The 20,081-nt window shown below is 43.4% G+C and overlaps 1 protein-coding gene across 11 annotated transcripts in view; it reads right to left on the bottom strand.

Moving 5' to 3' along the window:
- LOC140403903 (activating transcription factor 7-interacting protein 1-like) overlaps nucleotides 1-20,081 on the bottom strand; it is a 256,189-nt gene that overhangs the window by 193,440 nt on the left and 42,668 nt on the right. For all 11 annotated transcript variants that reach the window (XM_072492132.1, XM_072492126.1, XM_072492134.1 and 8 more), the window contains one exon: nucleotides 20,026-20,074. The gene's annotated coding sequence lies outside the window, so the exon portion shown is untranslated. The remainder of the gene's footprint in view (nucleotides 1-20,025; nucleotides 20,075-20,081) is intronic.

The raw sequence follows: 20,081 nt of genomic DNA, 5'->3' as shown, positions 1-20,081 counted from the left end.
CAACTGGCCTTCTCCCAGCGTTCATAAAATACACCCCTGAAACACCGCAACTGGTCCACCGCCTTGTCCTTTGATAATTCAAATGGTTTATGCAGCTTTTGCCTACTTACCAACAACTCCAGGGTTGGGGCAAGTGAGTAAGAATGGAGTCCGCCAGCCTCTGCTGCTCCGCCCTCACCGTCTTCACCATGCGCACTTCGTAAGAAATTATCTTCCTCCAATAACCACCTTCAGGGCTTGAAGGGGAGATTGGCTCACTTTTATTACATTTAATGTATTCCCCAATAGCGGTGGACATGGGTCCAAATTTGCTTGTCCGCTAATAACGCCATATCCAATCTCCATGCCGAACGCTGGAAAAGACCAGATTCTTTGCTAAATCAACAAAATGTGGGGCATGGTCTGAAATTACAAACACCGAATAACCCACCGCCACCACAAATGGGAGACGACACCTATCCAGCACTAAAAGGTCAATACGCGAGAATACCTAGTGCACTTGAGAGAAAAAAAAATCTTTATCACCACGGTGCAACATGCTCTATGCATCTGAGCAAATAACCTCTACCTTTTCACTGGGCCCTGACATTCCAGGTGACCAACAAATTGGAGGCCTCCCACCCACCCCTCCATCTTCCGCGGAGCCAGCCATTTCCACCAAGAGGGATTATCCAACAGTTACATAGAAAATACAGTAACCAGGCCCACCCAAGATGGCTCGCAAACCCACTAACAAGATTAGGCAAAGAAAGATCTGCAGTCACCGTCAGCAAACTCTCTCTTTCTTCTCCTTCCCCAACCCTCGCCCTCAGACACTACACCCAAATACCCATACGGAAAACAGCAAGTCGAACATAAAAACTAAAACCTACGTTTTAATAAACATAACATAACCCCAAACAGAATAAAAACAGAATTACTATAGTGAGCTGCAATCAGCCCCTCAACACCGCTCCAGTTAGCTATTCAGTTGACAGGGCGGCTCCCATCCTGAGTGAAGAAAAAATGCTTACAGAAAAAGTATAAAAGCCTCTTACAAACATAGTACTCCAACGGGGTGTACTCCAACAGGGAGCTATATATTTTCACAACAGTCAGAACAAAAACCTACATTAAACTAAACCCAAGTCCAACTTGTGGTAAAACATTGAACCCCAACAAGAACAGAAAAATGCAAACATGAACAAGGAGCCCTAACAATTCCATATATCAACATGCCCATCCCCATATCCAAAATCCTCACCTACTATTGTCCAAATCCAGCCCATGCTTCTTGACGAAGGAATCCACCTTTCCTGATACATCAAAAAAAGTATTTTCCCCTCAGTCACTCAACCTGCACCAGGTACACCACCCCAAACCAAACTCCACTTTTGTACAGATCAGCCTCAGCTTTGTTGAACGTAGCCCGCTTCTTCACCAGCTCCACTCCCACATCCTGGTAAAACCTGATGGCGTGGCCTACCCATTTGTAGTTACGACGCTCCCTCACCCATCTCTGGACCCGCTCATTTTCTTTGAAGCTAAGAGACTTCACGATTACTGCTCTCAGCGGTTCAAGATGAGGCTTCAGCGATTTATATACTTCAGCCATCAGACATCTCCGCTTCCAGAGGGCAATCTGGTCACTTTGCCTCAAAAGGGCCACTTCCATGCCTTGTATCATGGCTCCAGGTACCTTTACCGTTTCATTGGTCCTCACCAACGCCAAACGAATGGGAGCCAAGACCTCTTCAATCGATTTGCGGAGGTTTCCTGACACAACCCCTCCTGTGCTTGTCAAATCCTGTCGCCATGGTGCTCGTAAGCATCTTGGCCATTTGGGTCAGTCCCAGAGGCTGCCTCCGCCATTTGTTTACACCAATGAGCCCAGGGACACCTCCGACTCTTTCCTCTGGCTTTCTGGGTATCTCACCCATGTAGGTTCCTTATCCCATTAAATATATGGGTTTTTAAAACAAACATCCTTGGATGGAAAGGGCCACAAGTGCAGTACACCCCAGCGGGAGCCACCTCATGCACATCTTCCCCTTACATAACGGCATCAGAGGTCCCCGTCTGAACCCTCATTATTAGGGATGCCTGGCATGTTCTCCTGCACAATTCATTTGAACCAAGGTTATTCCCTGGCTTGCTGGTAATACAGGTCCTTTTATCTGTAAATCCAAAAAACAACTTTCTTTTCAACTCATCGACCTCTGGCGCAGGAAGTCCCTGACCAGTCAGCACAGCCAAGCCAAAATGAACTTCACTGGCTCCACCGACCTATAGCATGGGAAGTCCCTGACCTAAACAGGCATGAACTTCGCCAACCGCACCAGAGCTTTAGCACATTAAGTCCCTGACTAGAGTTGCGACTAATCTTGCTGACCTCCTTGGCCTTTTTAACGCAGCAAGTCTCTGACCTGAACCCGGCATACAAGCAGAAACTCAAGCGGGAGAATCCAGCTAAGAAGGTTGTGCAGTGCTGGTCCGAGGAGACAGAAGAGCTCTTATGTGATTGCTTAGAGACAGTGGACTGGTCCATATTTAAGAACTCAGCGACCAACTTAAATGAGTATGCTACCACCGTAACAGACTTCATCAGCAAATGTGTGGACGACTGCGTGCCAAAGAAAGCTGTACGTGCGTTCTCCAACCGGAAACCATGGCTCAATCGCGAGATTGACTCCCTACTGAAGGACAGATCTGAGGCGTTCAAGGCAGACGACCCTGACCTATACAAGAAACCCAGGTACGACCTCCGCAAAGCCATCCGAGAATATCAAACCAAGCTAGAGTCACAGACAGACTCTCGGCGGTTGTGGCAAGGATTAAACAACATAACGGGCTACAAAGCGAAGCCGAACAGTATCTCTGGCAGCAGCGCACCCCTCCCCGATGAACTCAATGCATTCTATGCTCGGTTCGAGCAGGTAACCAACAGTCCGCTGGCGAGTGCCCCAGCAGCCCATAATTCACCCATACCCACCATCAGTTTCCGAAGTCAGATTGGCCTTCCTGAAAGTGAACCCTCGGAAGGCGACGGGCCCAGACGGGATCCCTGGTCGTGCACTCAGAGCCTGCGCGGACCAGCTGGCAGAGGTATTCACGGACATCTTTAACCTGTCCCTACTCCACTCCGAGGTCCCCACCTGCTTCAAGAAGACCACCATCATACCGGCCCCAAAGAAGAACCAGGCAACGTGCCTCAATGACTACCGACCAGTGGCCCTGACTTAAGTCGTAATGAAGTGCTTCGAGAGGTTGATCATGAAGCGCATCAGCTCCATACTCCCAGAACGCCTTGATCCACTGCAATTCGCATACCGCTGCAACCGGTCCACATCAAGACACCATTTCCCTGGCCCTACCCATCCCTAGAGCATCTCGTAAACAAGGACTCCTACATCAGACTCCTATTTATTGACTACAGCTCCGCCTTCAACACCATAATCCCAGCCAAGCTCATATCAAAGCTCCAAAACCTAGGACTTGGCTCCCCACTCTGCAACTGGATCCTCGATTTTCTGACCAACAGACCACAATCGGTAAGAATGAACAACAACACCTCCTCCAGAATAGTCCTCAACACCGGCGCCCCGCAAGGCTGCGTACTTAGCCCCCTACTCGACTCCCTGTACACACACGACTGCGTGGCAAAACTTGGTTCCAACTCCATCTACAAGTTTGCTGACGATACGACCATAGTGGGCCGGATCTCGAATAACGATGAGTCCGAATACAGGAGGGAGATAGAGAACCTAGTGGAGTGGTGTAGCGACAACAATCTCTCCCTCAATGCCAGCAAAACTAAAGAGCTGGTAATTGACTTCAGGAAGCAAAGTACTGTACACACCCCTGTCAGCAATAATGGGGCCGAGATGGAGATGGTTAGCAGTTTCAAATTCCATGGGGTGCACATCTCCAAAAATCTGTCCTGGTCCACCCACGTCGACGCTACCACCAAGAAAGCACAACAGCGCCTATACTTCCTCAGGAAACTAAGGAAATTCGGCATGTCCACATTGACCCTTACCAACTTTTACAGATGCACCATAGAAAGCATCCTATCGGGCTGCATCAAAGCCTGGTATGGCAACTGCTCGGCCCAGGACCGCAAGAAACTTCAGAGAGTCGTGAACACCGCCCAGTCCATCACACGAACCTGCCTCCCATCCATTGACTCCATCTACACCTCCCGCTGCCTGTGGAAAGCGGGCAGCATAATCAAAGATCCCTCCCATCCGGCTTACTCACTCTTCCAACTTCTTCCATCGGGCAGGAGATACAGAAGTCTGAGAACACGCACGAACAGACTCAAAAACAGCTTCTTCCCCACTGTCACCAGACTCCTAAATGACCCTCTTATGGACTGACCTCATTAACACTACACCCCTGTATGCTTCATCCGATGCCAGTGCTTATGTAGTTACATTGTATATGTTGTGTTGCCCTATTATGTATTTTCTTTTCTTCCCTTTTCTTCTCATGTACTTAATGATCCGTTGAGCTGCTCGCAGAAAAATACTTTTCACTGTACCTCGGTACGTGACAATAAACACATCCAATCCAATCACAACCCGAACCTTGCTGCCCACACCTGACCTTAAGTGCTGGAAGTTTAGTTGTTTGCAAGTGTAAGTAAGCCACGTCCTATATGTGGTTTCTGAAAGTCAAAATTATCAGAAACATATATGGGATTTTGAATACTTGAGCTGTAGTAAAGTGAAGGATATGGCAGGCCAGATTGTAGTGCAATGTAATTATGTTGCTGCTGATGGCCCACAATAACTCATGGATGTCCAGTTTGGAACTGCTGGATCTATCCCATTAGCACGGCGCCTATGTCACACTTAATTTATCATCATTTGATCATGGTTTCTTCCGGTTAAGAAGCCATCCAATTCCGCAGTTGTTTCTTGTAGAAACAAATGGTTCCCACTGTTGGGTTAATATTTCAGAGTCTGGTCACTAGGGAGTCTCTCTAATCCTGGAAAACCACTGTTACTTCCGGCTAAGGTTTTATCTGCAATAGAGAGTAAGGTAGCTTGAACAGTCAGACTGCTCTCCCCATATTTTTGTGGAGGGAGAAAAATCACAATTTTTTTTCAACTCATCAACATCATGAAGGACTGTCCCTTTCTTCCAGTATGCTATAAACCGATCTATAAGCCTATCAAGTATTACATTGCCTGCCCATTTATAGATCTGGCTGGAAATCCATTTGTTTGTGAGGCTGTGTATTTAAATTATTTGATTTGATTCATTGTCACATGTACCGAGGTACAGTGAAAAATATTGTTCTGCGTGCAGTCCGGACAGATTGTTCCATACATTAAAAAACATAGGACATATATAAATACACAACGTAAATACATAGACATCGGGTGACGCATACGGACTGTAGCACTACTCAGAGAAGATTTGTGAAGAGATCAGTTCAGTCCATAAGAGAATCATTCAGGAGTCTGGTAACAGCAGGGAAGAAGCTGTTTTTGAACCTGTTAGTGCATGTACCTGTTAGTGCATGGGCAGCACGGTAGCATTGTGGTTAGCACAATTGCTTCACAGCTCCAGGGTCCCAAGTTCGATTCCGGCTTGGGTCACTGTCTGTGCGGAGTCTGCACATCCTCCCCGTGTGTGCGTGGGTTTCCTCTGGGTGTTCCGGTTTCCTCCCAGTCCAAAGATGTGCGGGTTAGGTGGATTGGCCATGATAAATTGCCCTTAGTGTCCAAAATTGCCCTTAGTGTTGGGTGGGGTTACTGGGTTGTGGGGATAGGGTAGAGGTGTTGACCTTGGGTAGGGTGCTCTTTCCAAGAGCCGGTGCAGACTCGATGGGCCGAATGGCCTCCTTCTGCACTGTAAATTCTACGATGATAATCTATGATACTCAGACTTTTGTATCTCCTGCCCAATGCAAGATGTTAGAAGAAAAAAACCCAGGTGGAAGAGGTCTTTGATTATGCCGCCCGATTTCCCAAGGCAGCGGGAGGTGTAGTCAGAGTCAACGGATGGGAGGTGGGCTTGCGTGATGGACTGGGCGGTGTTCACGACTCTCTGGGCCGTGTTTTTGATTGCCAGGCTGTGATGCAGCCAGATAGGATGCTTTCAATGGTGCATCTGTAAAAATTGTTAAGAGTCAATGTGGACATGCCAAATTTCCATAGTTTCCTGAGGAAGTATAGGCGCTGTTGTGCTTCTTGGTTGCAGCACTGACTTGGATGGACCAGGACAGATTGTTCGTGTGCATACCTAGGAATTTGAAGCGGTCAACCATCTCCACCTCGGCACCACTGATGCAGACAGGGGTGTGTATGATACTTTGTTTCCTGGTGTGTATGATACTTTGTTTCCTGAAGTCAATGACCAGCTCCGCTCCTTAACGGTCTTGATCTCTTCACAGGTTGGTAGTTCATCCAACTCGGACCTTGCTTCCCTTTGCCCTGGACATCTCCCACACCACCTGTTGGTCACCAAATAGGCTTTCGTCTGACCATCAGTGCAAAATGTGAGAAGCTGTTGTGCCATCCGAAGATTTTAGTGCCGTTTGTGCCTGGTAGTAGGTCCGTATACAAATCATTGAGTAGAATTATATACCTATATGCCGTATTTGAATACCCGATAACCAGGCTACAAACAACCTATTGCGGCAGGAGTGTTTCCTTTGAAGCACTCTTTTTAGAGCATGAACTCAAAGCCATCCATTCTTTATTTCAACTGGAAGCCAGATTTAAGGTCACCAGCAGGCATCCACAATCAAAAACACTGGTATCTTTTGGTTCAACTATGGAACATACTACACAAATCTGTGTCAAGTGCTTAATGTTAAACTGACCACAGGTTGTTTTGAGTTAGCTTTGTCTTCAGAACCTCCCAAAAGACCCACAAACTACAAGTCGATAGACTATCAACCAGAAATATAATAGTAAAATCATAATGGCTATCGTATAGGAGACGACCATTCAGCTGGTCATGTCTGTGCTGGCCCTCTGAAGAAGCAATTCAAAAGAAAAAAAAGGAATAAAAACAAAGAAATGCTGGAAACACTCAATAGGTCAGGCAGTGCTTGAGAAATAGTTCATGTTTCTAGTCAATAATTTTTCATCACACCTGAAGATAGAAATTCATGAGTTTTTTAGCCAGTTGAAGGGTGATTGAAAAAAATATTTAGTCTTATTATATGTGGGTGTCGTGGGCAAGCCCAGCATTTGTTGCCCATCCCAATTACCCTTGAACTGAGTGGCTTGCTAGGCCAGGAAGTTAAGACTGAACCACATTACTGTGGATCTAGAATCACATGCAGGATCAAACCAGATAAGGAGTGTAAATTTCCTTCCCTAAAAAGGACATTAATGATCCATATGGATTTTTACAACGATGATAGTTTCATGGTCACCATTGAATGACAATATAGCAGCCTTTTGAAGAGATAAAGAAAGAAACAGGCCTACAAAGAAAAAAAAAATGCCACAAAATGGAGGTAGGGGTTATGATCTAATGTTGCTGAGCTCAATCTGAAGTCCAGAAGGCTGTATAGTGCCAAGATGAAAGATGAGGTGGGGTACCGCAGAGCTCTGTGCTAAGACCCCCAACTGTTCACATCATATATATTAATGATTTGGAGGAGGGAACTAAATGTTATTATCTCCAAATTTGCAGATGATCAAAAGTTGGATGGGAGGGCGAGCTGTGAGGAGGATGCAGAGATGCTTTAGCGGGATTTGGACAGGCTGAGTGGGCACATGCAGTTTAATGTGGATAAAAGTGACGTTATCCGCTTCAGTAGCAAAAATAGGAAGGCAGATTATTTGAATGGGTGTAAATGGAGTGAGGTGGATACTCAGTAAGACCTTGGGTGTTCCTATGGATCAGTTGCTGAAAGTAGGCGCGAAGGTACAGCAGGCAGTAAAGACGACAAATGGCATGTTTGCCTTCACAGCAAGAGGATTGGGTATAGGAAAAAGTATGTTTTACTGCAATTGTATAGGACGTTGGTGAGACCACATCATTGTGTGCAGTTTTGGTGTCCTTATCTGAGGAAGGATGTTCTTTTTATGGAGGGAGTGCAGCGAAGCTTTACCAGGCTGACCCCTGGGATGGCAGGACTGTCATGAGGAGAGACTAAGTCGGCTAGGATTATATTAATTGGAGTTTAGACGAGTGAGAGGGGATCGCATAGAAACTTATAAAATTCAAACAGGATTAGTCAGGGCAGATTTAGAAGGAATGTTCTTTTGTTTTGTTTTTTAATTTTAGAGTATCCAATTCATTTTTTTCTAATTAAGGGGCAATTTAGCATGGCCAATCCACCTACCCTGCACATCTTTTGGGTTGTGGGGGTGAAACCCACGCAAACAAGGGAAGAATGTGCAAACTCCACATGGACAGTGACCCAGAGCCGGGATCGAACCTGGGGCCTCGGCGCCGTGAGGCAGCAATGCCAACCACTGCACCACCGTGCTGCCCCGAGAAAGAATGTTCTTGATGGTGGGGGAGTCCAGAACTAAAGGTCATAATTTGAGGATAAGGGGCAAGTAAACCTTTTAGGACCGAGGTAGGGACAATTTTTTCACCCAGAGTGGTGAATTTGTGGAATTCACTAGCACAGAAAGTAATTGAGGCCAAAAGCTGTGAGATTTGAAAAAGGATTAACATATAGCTCTTGGGGCTAAAGGAATCAGGGTTTTGAACTTTATGATCATAATGAATGGCTTAAAGGACCAAATGGCCTACTGCTTCTATTGTCTATGTAGGTTTCCCTAACTGGTAATGAGCTTCACTGGAATACTGTAGCAGGCCATTGACAAAGGTCAGAGTGGGAGAAAAGTGGAGAATTAAATAATAATAATAATATTATTTGTATCACAAGTAGGCTTATATTAACACTGCAATTAAGTTATTGTGAAAATCCCCGCGTCGTCACACCCTGACAACTGTTCAGGTCCACTGAGGGAGAATTCAGAATGTCCAATTCACCTAACAAGCACGTTATTTGGGACTTGTGGGCACTGGGCGGCACCATCCGTCTCCAACTCAGCAGAATTTGCCGCCGAGCCAGCAATGAAGCCAAAGCGTCCGCCATTACCCCCATCCTCAGTTCCGGCTGTTATGACACCCAAAATATTGCTACAAATGGGCAGGGTTCCAAATCCACATTTAAAATTGCTCATAGGGTTTAAAAAAAAAAAAGCCCCCAAAAACCCACCAACTTGAGCCAGGACCAGAACATGTGTATGGTTCGCAGGCCCCCTAGAGCACCACTCTCACCCATCTTCAACCCCCCCAAAAAAAGTGACTAATTCTAGCCTTGATGAGATAAGCTCTGAACACCACCTTGAGTTGTATCCAATTTAACCTCGAGCAGGGTGACGTAGCATTCACCCTACGGAGAGACTTGGTCCACACCTCATCCTCCAAAATGGGATCCAACTCCTCCTCCACTGACACCTTAGGGATAAGTTGGACAGAAAGTCACAATAAATGAAGTGCTGAGAAGAGGGAAGAATAAAGACATTAGCTGAACTTTTAGGGAAAAGCAGAGCCCGGGCAGGGAATATTTTAAGAGAAAACAGACTGGCAAGAGCATTTGCAGACAAAGATATTAAGGGGAAATAAAGATAAGTGGATGGCTTGAAAATTGAATGAAGTTATTGGAAAATGAAAAAAAAAAAAAAAAACTGGCACAGACAGAGAAACAGGGGAGACCATGAGTCAAGGACCTTCATTCTGGTAGAGCAACTATGATGTTTTTTTAAAAATAAATTTAGATTACCCAATTATTTTTTCCAATTAAATGTGGCCAATCCACCTACTCTGCACATTTTTGGGTTGTGGGAGAGAACCCACTCAGACACTGAGAGAATGTGCAAACTCCACACGGACAGTGACCCAGAGCCGGGATCGAACCTGGGACCTCAGTGCAGTGAGGCAGCTGTGCTAACCACTAGGCCACCATGATGCCTTCGAGCAACCATGATGATAATGATCCAACAGGGATGTAGAACATGACATTGAATGATGAATAATGGGGTGACTTGTTTCTAAAAGAAAAGAAGGGTGGTATAAATATCCTAAAACTCAAGAGCATAAATCAATCCAGAGACTTACATCCATGTAATTTAGGGAAGAGATGGGGATCTGTAAAGATTTAATCACCTGCTAATGCTCGCATTCCAAGCATTGTCTGGCATCTTTGAATCTGTCTATATATATGTTTCTGGAACATACCTCTTCATTCACCTGAGGAAGGCGCAGCGCTCCGAAAGCTAGTGACATCAAAACAAACCTGTTGGACTTTAACCTGGTGTTGTAAAACTTCTTACTGTGCTCACCCCAGTCCAACGCCGGCATCTCCACATCTCCTATAATAGACTAATAAGGTGCTCCATAATAGACTAATGAATAAGTTCAGAGAATGTGGCGTTAGAGGACAAGTAGCAGATTGCTCACTGATGTTAGGATACCAGACCCCAACATTTGTTAGGATACCGGACAAGAACCCCAAACCACTTCCTTTCATTTGTAAAACTGCGAGGAAAGGATACTTCACCCGTGGAGTGATGAGTCTGACCAATAGGCATCTTTTATGTTAAAAAACTTTAATTTATACACATTTTATACACAGGGGCTGTTTAGCACAGGGCTAAATCGCTGGCTTTGAAAGCAGACCAAGGCAGGCCAGCAGCACGGTTCAATTCCCGTAACAGCCTCCCCGAAAAGGCGCCGGAATGTGGCGACTAGGGGCTTTTCACAGTAACTTCATTTGAAGCCTACTTGTGACAATAAGCGATTTTCATTCATTTCATTCATTCATTTTTAAATACTTTAACAGCAAAGTAGTTTTACAATCATCAATTAAACAGCTCTTAAACATCTGAAACTTAGTACCTATACCTGCTACTAATTCCAATTAAGCCACCCAATACAGTTCAAATGCCACTGATAAAAGAAGTTAAGAGATTACTTGCTTAGCTATGTAGAGACTTTTGAGAGCGAGTCAAAAAATACAATTTCTAATTTGTGGATGACATCAAATTGGGGGGGGGGGGGGGGGGGCACATAGTCAGACTGGGAAAATAATTAGCACAGATTAGCAAGGCCATTAAACAAAACAAAAGCAAGCACTGGGCTTTATTTCTAGAGGAATAGAATTAAAAAGTAGTATAACTATGTTGAATCTTGGTTAGACAACTGATCGCTCTTCTTCCACAAGGTCAAGGACGACTTACTTCAACTCTGGTTCGATTAGTTAGTTCTGAGGTGGCTTTTAAGTCCAATGCTCAACCTGCAGACACTGCCACATGCGGGGCAAGTTGTGCTTGAAGGGTTGAGATGATCACCTTGGCTCCTTGAAATTCTCAACCTCACATTCAAATCGTTTTACTTCACATTGTTTAAATTCCATCAGTGTTTCAACTGATGGATCAATTTTCTTCTATTTCCTTCATTCTTTTTTTTTTGTTGCAATGGCCTTAAACCACCTGCTTCCTCATTCAGAAATAACAACCTCGAGAGAGCTCCAGCAATACTGGAAAGATTCCGAAGGTGAGGGATTATAGCGACAAGGACAGACAGGAGAAGCTGAGATTGCTATCTTCAGAGAAAGCGAAAAGAGAAACTGTTTCCAATGGTTGGAATGTCAATAACCAGACTCAAAAGAACCAGACGCAACAAAAGGAAAACTTTTTTTTTTAAAGCAGTGGATGATTAGAATTTGGAATGCACTCCCTGATAAATACTTGAAATATTAATGAAAACAGCAGGGAAACTGGATTCTCTATAAAAGAGCCGGCACAGACTCGATGGGCCAAATTGTCCTCATCAGTGCTACACTACTCTATGATTTTCTATAGATGGGTTTGTGCACTCCCTCCAACGGCTCAACTTAAATTCTGCACATTCCTAAAGTCTTGATGTGTTCAGTGCCTTTCTGGATGAGCCTTTGCCTTTCGGTTCGTCACAAACCAGGGACATGTCGGCAGCAATATTTGACCTGTTCAAAAAAAAAGATATTTTGAGGACATCCCTAAAGAATTTCCGCTGTTCCCCTCGAGTCTCCTGTCGTCCCCCTCGGAGTGTCCTGTCGTGACTAAGACTGAGTGGAGGAGTTGCTTCAGGAGTCTGGTGTTCGGCTCACAAGCTTTATGTCTTACGCAGAGGAGCTGGTTTTGATTAATTAGCCCCTTAAATGCTAAGCAAGTTGGCTTAGGAGGCAATGTTGCTGTTTGACCCTTTCTTGCCACCAGATTTGAATGAACTTGCAAAGGCACCATAGGTGGCATTCTCTAATGCTCAAGGTGCCTGCTGTAGGTTAGCCATGTTTCCAAAGCATATTAGGATTGCAGGGATTACTGCTGCCTGGTAAGCCATGACCTTGGTCTCAGGTTTGAGATCCTGGCCCTCAAAAGATTCTTTCCCTCAGTTGACCGAGGGAGGCGATGGTGAACTCTACGTCTGCCTTCATTGAGAGGAGGCTCCCAAGATATAGATGATGGTCCACATTTTCCAGGACCATGCCATTGACCTTAACTAATGGATGGTGCTGTGGGTGCTGATTGGAAGAGGCCCTTGGTTTTCCACATGTTTAGTGAAAGGTCCATTTCCTCAAGTGCTTTGACGATGGAGCTGATTCAGTTTCTGAGTGAGCACGCACACAAACATCATCTGCATACTGAAGCTCTATGACTGGAGGTTGCAGTGATTTTGGTTTTAGATTGAAGGTGGCGAGGGTTCAACAGCTTTCCCATCTGTTTTTAGATTACCTCCAAGCCTGTGTGTAATTTACTGGAGACGAGGTGCAGTATAGCAGTGAGGAAAACGGAAAGAGTTGGTGCAACGACAGAGCCTCGTTTGACCCCACTCTTCAGAGTCCAGATTTGTGGTGGTTCCTTTGGAGAGGATCACAGCTTGCACGTCGTGAAGTAGACAGAGGATGGTGACAAAAATTTCAACGGGCAGCCAAATTGAATACTTCATAAGCCTTTGTGGTCGACAGAGTCATAGGCTTTTGGGAGGTTGAAAAAAGCCACGGACAACAATTGCTGATCCTTGCACTTTGCTTGAATTTGCCACTGTACATGAAGATCATGTCTGCGGTGCCTTTTGATGAGCGAAAATCACACTGCAATTCTGAAAGGGGTTCCTTGCCAACTGGGAGGGAGGTGATGGTTGAAGATGATTCTTGCAGTGATTTTCCCTGTGGCAGATAGTAGGGAGAGTCCTCTGTAGTTACCACAATCATACTCGTTTCCCTTTTGAATTATAGTCATGATCACAGCATCAGAGATCCCTGGCATGTACTGCTCTTCCCAGATGAGGGCTAGGAGGTTGAACAGCCATATTAGAACTACATCTCTACCACGTTTCAGAATTTCTGCAGCGATTCTGTCTGCTCCAAATCTTGCACAGTTGTGTCTCCACTGTCATACATTACATTTCTCAAAATACTGTGACTGTTCACAGAAAGTCTTTGTAGCACCAGATGGAAGAAACAAACAAGGCTTACAGGGATTTCCTAAATCTACACTCTTGTCTATCAACATTGCATGTTAAAATTAACAGTCAGTAATATTGTAGGGGCCTCACCCGCAATTCCCTGACCTCGGTTGCTGGTAGGTGAAGTTATGTGCTGACAGTCCACATTGGGTAAATGAGTTTGTTCTGTTTATCTAGTCGATATTTTCAGGTAGCTTCAAAAACATTGTGTCCAGTATTGACTGAAGTTGGATATATTTTGGTGCTAGAGCAGACTTTTTAAAACATGCAAAGAAAATCAATAGCACACTTTGAACGGAGGTGAAAATGATCAACTGGTTTGGACTGTGGAACCACAAAAACCCAGTCACAAACTGCATCTGATCTTCCTGCACCTTCCCCACTAGCCCCATATTCCTATTGTGTGAGTGCTTCCTCACTCAAAGGCTGAACAGTTCCTTTCATCCCACCCCTCCCCAAAATCTCCGATTTAAGCAGTTGTCACAATTAGCGTATTTTTAAAATCCAGTTTTTATTACCCGCTGCCCCATTAGAGCCATTTAAATAATGATATCATTGTGGTATTCCAAATGTTTTCCAAAAATTCAACTGTCTCCATTGAGATTTATTTGAAGAAATAACTTTCCTGTATGCATATCCCCTTGGATTGTGAAGCTCATGTTACTTTACTATGCTGCTATTTTGCCATCAGTGTTCCACATTGAAAATTGTGGTCCGAATTGTTGAGGGTTGATGAGTTGCATATGTGCAACCATAGTTCAAAATAGCTACAAAATATAGACATGCTTAGAAAATACAGTGCTGCCAAAACAGCTTCACATTGAAGTCTTGGTAAACAAGAATTGGGTGAACATAACAGGTAAGGCAAGAACTAAGATAGGTGTACAATCTGATTAGTGGTAGATAATGGTGACTTGGTCAATGTGGCTGATGATGATCAAACAACCACTTTTCTATAAAATTATGTCCCATGGCGCTTCACAGCAGCGTTAGAAAATGAAACTCAAGAAATCATGCCACAGATGACGGATAGCTTGGTCAAAGCAGTAGGTTTGATGGAGTGTGCCAAAGGAGGAGCAGAATGAAGACAGGAGAAAGGTTGTGGGACAGAATTCCAAACGATAGGGCCAAGCTGATCATGAATCAATTAAAATAGAAAATGTGACGAGGCCAGAATTAGAGAACAGATAGCTGGAACAATTGTGGGGCTATAGGAGCTGAGATTGGGATAGGCCACAGGGTTTCAAAGAATGAGAATTTTAAAATGGAGGCCGAAGCCAATGTTGGTCAGTGAGTAGAGGGGAGATTGGTGAATAGGGCATGGTGCAAATTAGACACCAACAAAGTTTTGGATAACTTCAATTTTAGAGAAGTGGCGAGTTTGCTTTGGGAGGGTGCAAGGGGAAGGAACGAATTGACTAATTTCCATGAAATTTACCACTAATTCTAGGTAAACATTAGATCAGGTGGCCAAATACATTGTTCGGAGTAGCACAGAAACTGCCAAGAAACAACATTTAAATCCGAGAAAGTCAATAAATTAATGATAGGACCTGCAATCCTAATATTTTGCAGCTCCAACATGGTATGCTCCTGGAACTCTTGGTTAGGTAGAGCTGTGTTCTGCTGGGAAATAACATTTTTGCCTTTCAAACGGGTGTCTATGTACAAAATCCCATCTTCATGTTTAAGAGTCTTCAAATCAAGCAACAGACATCTGGACTCACCTGCATGGTTTCTGCTTTCCCAAGATGCACATTCTTCCCACAGGAATACATTCTACTTGTTCAAATCCAAAGGACTAGCAGCAAATTGGCAGAACCAAGGTTTAAGGCCCCTGGTGACCACAAAGTCATTGCTGGAACTCAAATCACCTTACACCCATTCAAGAGTTGTTCCTACTGTGTGCTCAGCCAAATATTCATTGAAGAACAGGCTTCCAGTGTTACCTGGTGCAGCCCTTCAGTGGCTGGTCTAACATTCAGGTTGCATTAGTGAAGCTGGCTTATGATCAATCGTTAACAATATCCGGAGTATTGTGGACGGACCTGATCTATGCACTTAAATACTAGCTTGACAGACAGTTGACTTGGTTCAGAGCCTCAGTTGCCAGGCTCATCTCGGAAGCATCTCAACCCCAAAGAGACCCAACAGAAGTGATCAGTTGACTGTCAAACTGAGACAGCTTCAAAATTGAAGTTTTGCCCACCTCCTCACAGCACATCTTTGAAACAGATGCTATGCACACTTTTTCTAAACACACTGACAGAGCACAATACTTAGGACACGGTAGCACAGTGCTTAGCATTATTGCTTCACAGCGCCAGGGACCCGGGTTCAATTCCTGGCTTGGGTCACTGTCTGTGCAGAGTCCACATGTTCTCCCAGTATCTGCGTGGGTTTCCTCCGGGTGCTCCGGTGCTTGTTAGGTGAATTGGACATCTTGAATTCTCCCTCAGTGTACCCGAACAGTCGCTGGAGTGTGCCGACTAGGGGATTTTCACAGTAACTTCATTGCAGTTTTAATGCAAGCCTACTTGTGACACTAATAAAGATTATAAAATTATATTATAAAAACCCACATTTCAATAGAAGTGAAAAAGCAGAACCAGTTAAATAAATTATATATATTTTTTTAAAAGCAATCAAGGCTATAATGGAACTGCTAGATATTCACTGTGTAATGACAAGACCACAATCAAATCATTCTAGCGAAAAAGACCTAAACACTAGGCGAAAGAGTAAGATAAGAGGAAGGAATAAAACAAAATTGTGGTGAAATGAAAAACAAATTAAAAAGGCTTAATAGAAAAAAAACTAAAGGCCCAAGTGAACAACTGGATGCCTTCCATGTTATGCAAGGCTGACTTTGTAAGGCTTATTTGGTTGATGGCCTTGAATTATGTTTAGTATAATGGATGAAAACATTCGACCAACACAGAATTCGCACCAATGTCAAGAAAGTGAATGCTGCTTAGGTGTTACTGGTCATTTGAGCACTCATATTTTGTAGTCACATGCTGAAAGCACTGAAGTGAATCAGGACTGGGGGTTTTTCTGCCAAAATTGGAAGAGCGAATAAAAGTCCAGTACAATGAGAGTTTACAGCGCATGACCAATAAATTTATCGTCTAAAACTTAATGGATTTTCCTTGAGTTTTGCTGCAAAATGATTCAAGTTCTTAGTTAGTATGATGACCGGGATCAATCTGTTGTAGGTTATGCAGTTTAAACTTCAGTTTGTTCTTCCCCATAAGATTGAAGGGATGATACAAATTTGAAACTATCCCCACAGACTTAACCAAGGATGCAGGAATTAATCAGTAAACTCTTATATTATGGAGAGCTGCACACATCACAACTGATGTCAGTTACCAAAGAAATGAAGCTGCACAGAGAACATGGGAGACAAAACGACAAATGAGGAGCCACCAGTGGATTTTTCAGGAAGCAAGATCTTTACACTTGTTTTTCTCTCCACTCCCAAGGGTGTGATCAAAACTCCCAAATTCTGTTTAAAAGAGACACGGGTTTACCAGAGAGCAATGGCTTTCAGGGAGATGGTGGAAAAGCTGCACTTAATTCCCATCCTTAGTTGTTTTGCGATGACAGTACTTGATCCTCTTCTCGAAGTGTTACCATTCTGTGGTGAAGATGTTCCCATCATGTGGCAGCACGGTGGCACAGTGGGTTAGCCCTGATGCCTCACGGCGCCGAGGTCCCAGGTTCGATCCCGGCTCTGGGTCACTGTCTGCGTGGAGTTTGTACATTCTCCCCGTGTTTGCGTGGGTTTCGCCCCCACAACTCAAAGATGTACAGGATAGGTGGATTGGCCACGCTAAGTTGCCCCTTAATTGGAAAAAATAATTGGGTACTCTAAATTTATTTTAAAAAAAGATGTTCCCATTATAATGTTAGGCAAGAAATTCCAGGGTAATCACTCAGCATCCGTCAAGTAACAAGTTACTTGAAAGGGAATTTGGAAATGTGGTGTCCTCATGGTCCTATTGCTCTGCTGATGTAGCAGAACCATATGCTGAGTTGCACGACTGATTTAACAAGTAATTCAACTGCCAATTTTACATGCAAAATAATATTTGGTGCCCAATTCACAGCCCCTCTTTCCACACCTCCAGCTCCATTATTTTCTCCCTAGACTTGCCAATCCAAGTCAGACTCCAGAAGCAACTTATCCACATGCCCGATATTCAAATGTAAATCTATAAAGCAAGGGTTGCAAGATGATTTTTACTGGAGTCTCAGCAAAACTGGATTTTTGTTCTCGTCCATTGATCAGAAATATTTGAAAGTTCGTTGATATCAGAAGCAAGATCCCCTCCTTCTTCATTCACTGATGAAGACCAAATGCATCAGCCAGTTGGTTGAAATCAAAGGTCAATCTCTGCATTATTCCACAATTAATTCATTGCAACAGCAACTAGAACTCATTGGAGATACGTTATAATGGGAGGTATGAAATCTGTTTGCATGCATGCACACACACGTGTGCAGAGTACCAGGCTATTTGATTTGCGGATTTCATATTTGAACGAGAGAATTTTAAAAATGTGCACAGAAATGGAGCAACATTCCACGAGGATGCTAAATATAGAACAAAGCATGTAACAGTACAGGGTATGGTTCAGTAGTGCACTCATTTCAGCTCACCCCACCCTGATCCAGGCACTGTACATTATAACAAAGTTTATTATAACAAATGCATCTCAAGTTATGTTAAGATGACTGCAACAATTGTCTTTTATTTATAAATCGGTTACCAATGAATCATTGCTAGTTCCTTCAAGCTGACAGTACTACAGCATGAATTTCTACATAAATACAGCAACCAGTGCATAGTTTCAAACGTTATCACTACTGTTCTTGAAATTTTCCGGCGAGTGTTATACAGCAAAAGCAAACTGTCAGCATAAGTGTCTTTCAAGTATCACATAATCACATGCTTTATATCTTCACAGCAGCAAATAGATTTTCTTCGTTGTTCGAATTTAGACAAAAATCATTTCAAAACCTCATGACATGGGACTTTTTCTCTCCCCTCCCGTCTGAGGTGAAGAACAACGTAGAAAAGGAATCTCAATTTCTAAACTAATTATTCATATTATTTCAAAAACATTCACTTTTTTCAGTAGATTGAAATATTTAGTGTTAGTGATTTTCTTATCCTTTACAGGATATTAAATATGTATAGGCTGACCTGATACTTCAAAACATCATTACATCAAATTTTGAGATTAAAGCTTTGCAAGTAGCCGAATGTCACTAATTAGAACTGTATGGTTCCCCCAAAACAGACTGAAGCATTATTCTGCAGAACATATTAACATGTTAACTTCTTACCTTCTCGTTTGTCCTTCACCATCTCGATTTTAGACAACAGATGTGTCAAGGTGGAAAGTGGACAAGTGGTGTGCAGCGTGATTAGGTCAGAAATTGTGCTGGAATTAATTTTACCAGCTGATATTACATAAACTAGGCTCTCCAATATTCCCTACAGCACAGCCTTTAACTCTTTTAGGAGCCGAATTCAGAGTTTTAATTGTACAAAAACTCTTGCCTGTAAACCAGTTGAGTTTCAAATTTCTAAAGGATGATGAAACTTCAAATAATTATACTCCGGTACATATTGTGACATCACTCGTATAGATACTGACACAACCGTGGACTAAAGCTTAGATCCAATGGGGACATTAAACTAAAATGGTGCTCAAAATATTGTAATGGAAATTTGCTGCTTTTTCTTTTGCATGCTAGGATTTTCTTTGTTTGCCTATGAAGTACAGACACTGCAATGGTCCAGTAACTAAATGTGTTACATGGTACAGTACTGAGCCACACAGATCAAAAAGATTCAACCTGTGCTGTGGAACTCTGGACTTCAGTGTTGCAAAGGGCAAGAAAATTACTTTGATTTAAACTCCTAAGCACCAGCCAGTGAGCCATGCTAGAAAGTGAACTTACATGGGCACTGGGGGAGGTTAAAAAGAGGCTCAGCCTTGACACGAATCAAACTGTTCACGAATGAAATAGGCAACTAGATGGTGCCATTGCAACAGGAGGAAGCCATTTAATTCCTCGAGCTTGTTCCACCAATCGATGAGGTAATGGCTTATTGGTGACCTGACTGCATACACCTGCCATTGCTCCATAACCCTCAATACACTTGGCAACTCTCAGAATTAAAATTAATTCATCTAGCAAATTAATTCATCTAGCATCAATTGTTGCTTGTGGTAGAGTTTCAAAATTCCAAACCGTTCTTGTTCAACGGGGACATATTGGCACTCAAGTCACAACAATTATGATTAATTCGCAGTTAGACCAGTTTCCTTTGTGCCAAAACGGGAGGAAAATGTGACTAGCTTAATTTTTGCGTGTCATATTCTTGGCTAAGCTTCTGGTAAAGTTGGAAATGGATGCACCAATTATTAACATAAGAACGGGTAACTGGGGATGGAAAATAAATGCTGGTCTAGCCAGCGTTGCCTATATCCCATAAATGAATTTTTATAAGCCCAAACTCAATCATACCTTGCACTTTATTTCAAGCAGACCATTCAGCTTTTCACTTTGGTCTCCCCTGAAAG

The sequence above is a fragment of the Scyliorhinus torazame genome, chromosome 29, assembly GCF_047496885.1.
Source record: "Scyliorhinus torazame isolate Kashiwa2021f chromosome 29, sScyTor2.1, whole genome shotgun sequence".
NCBI lineage: Eukaryota > Metazoa > Chordata > Chondrichthyes > Carcharhiniformes > Scyliorhinidae > Scyliorhinus > Scyliorhinus torazame.
This window is presented reverse-complemented; position numbering and strand designations above follow the sequence as displayed.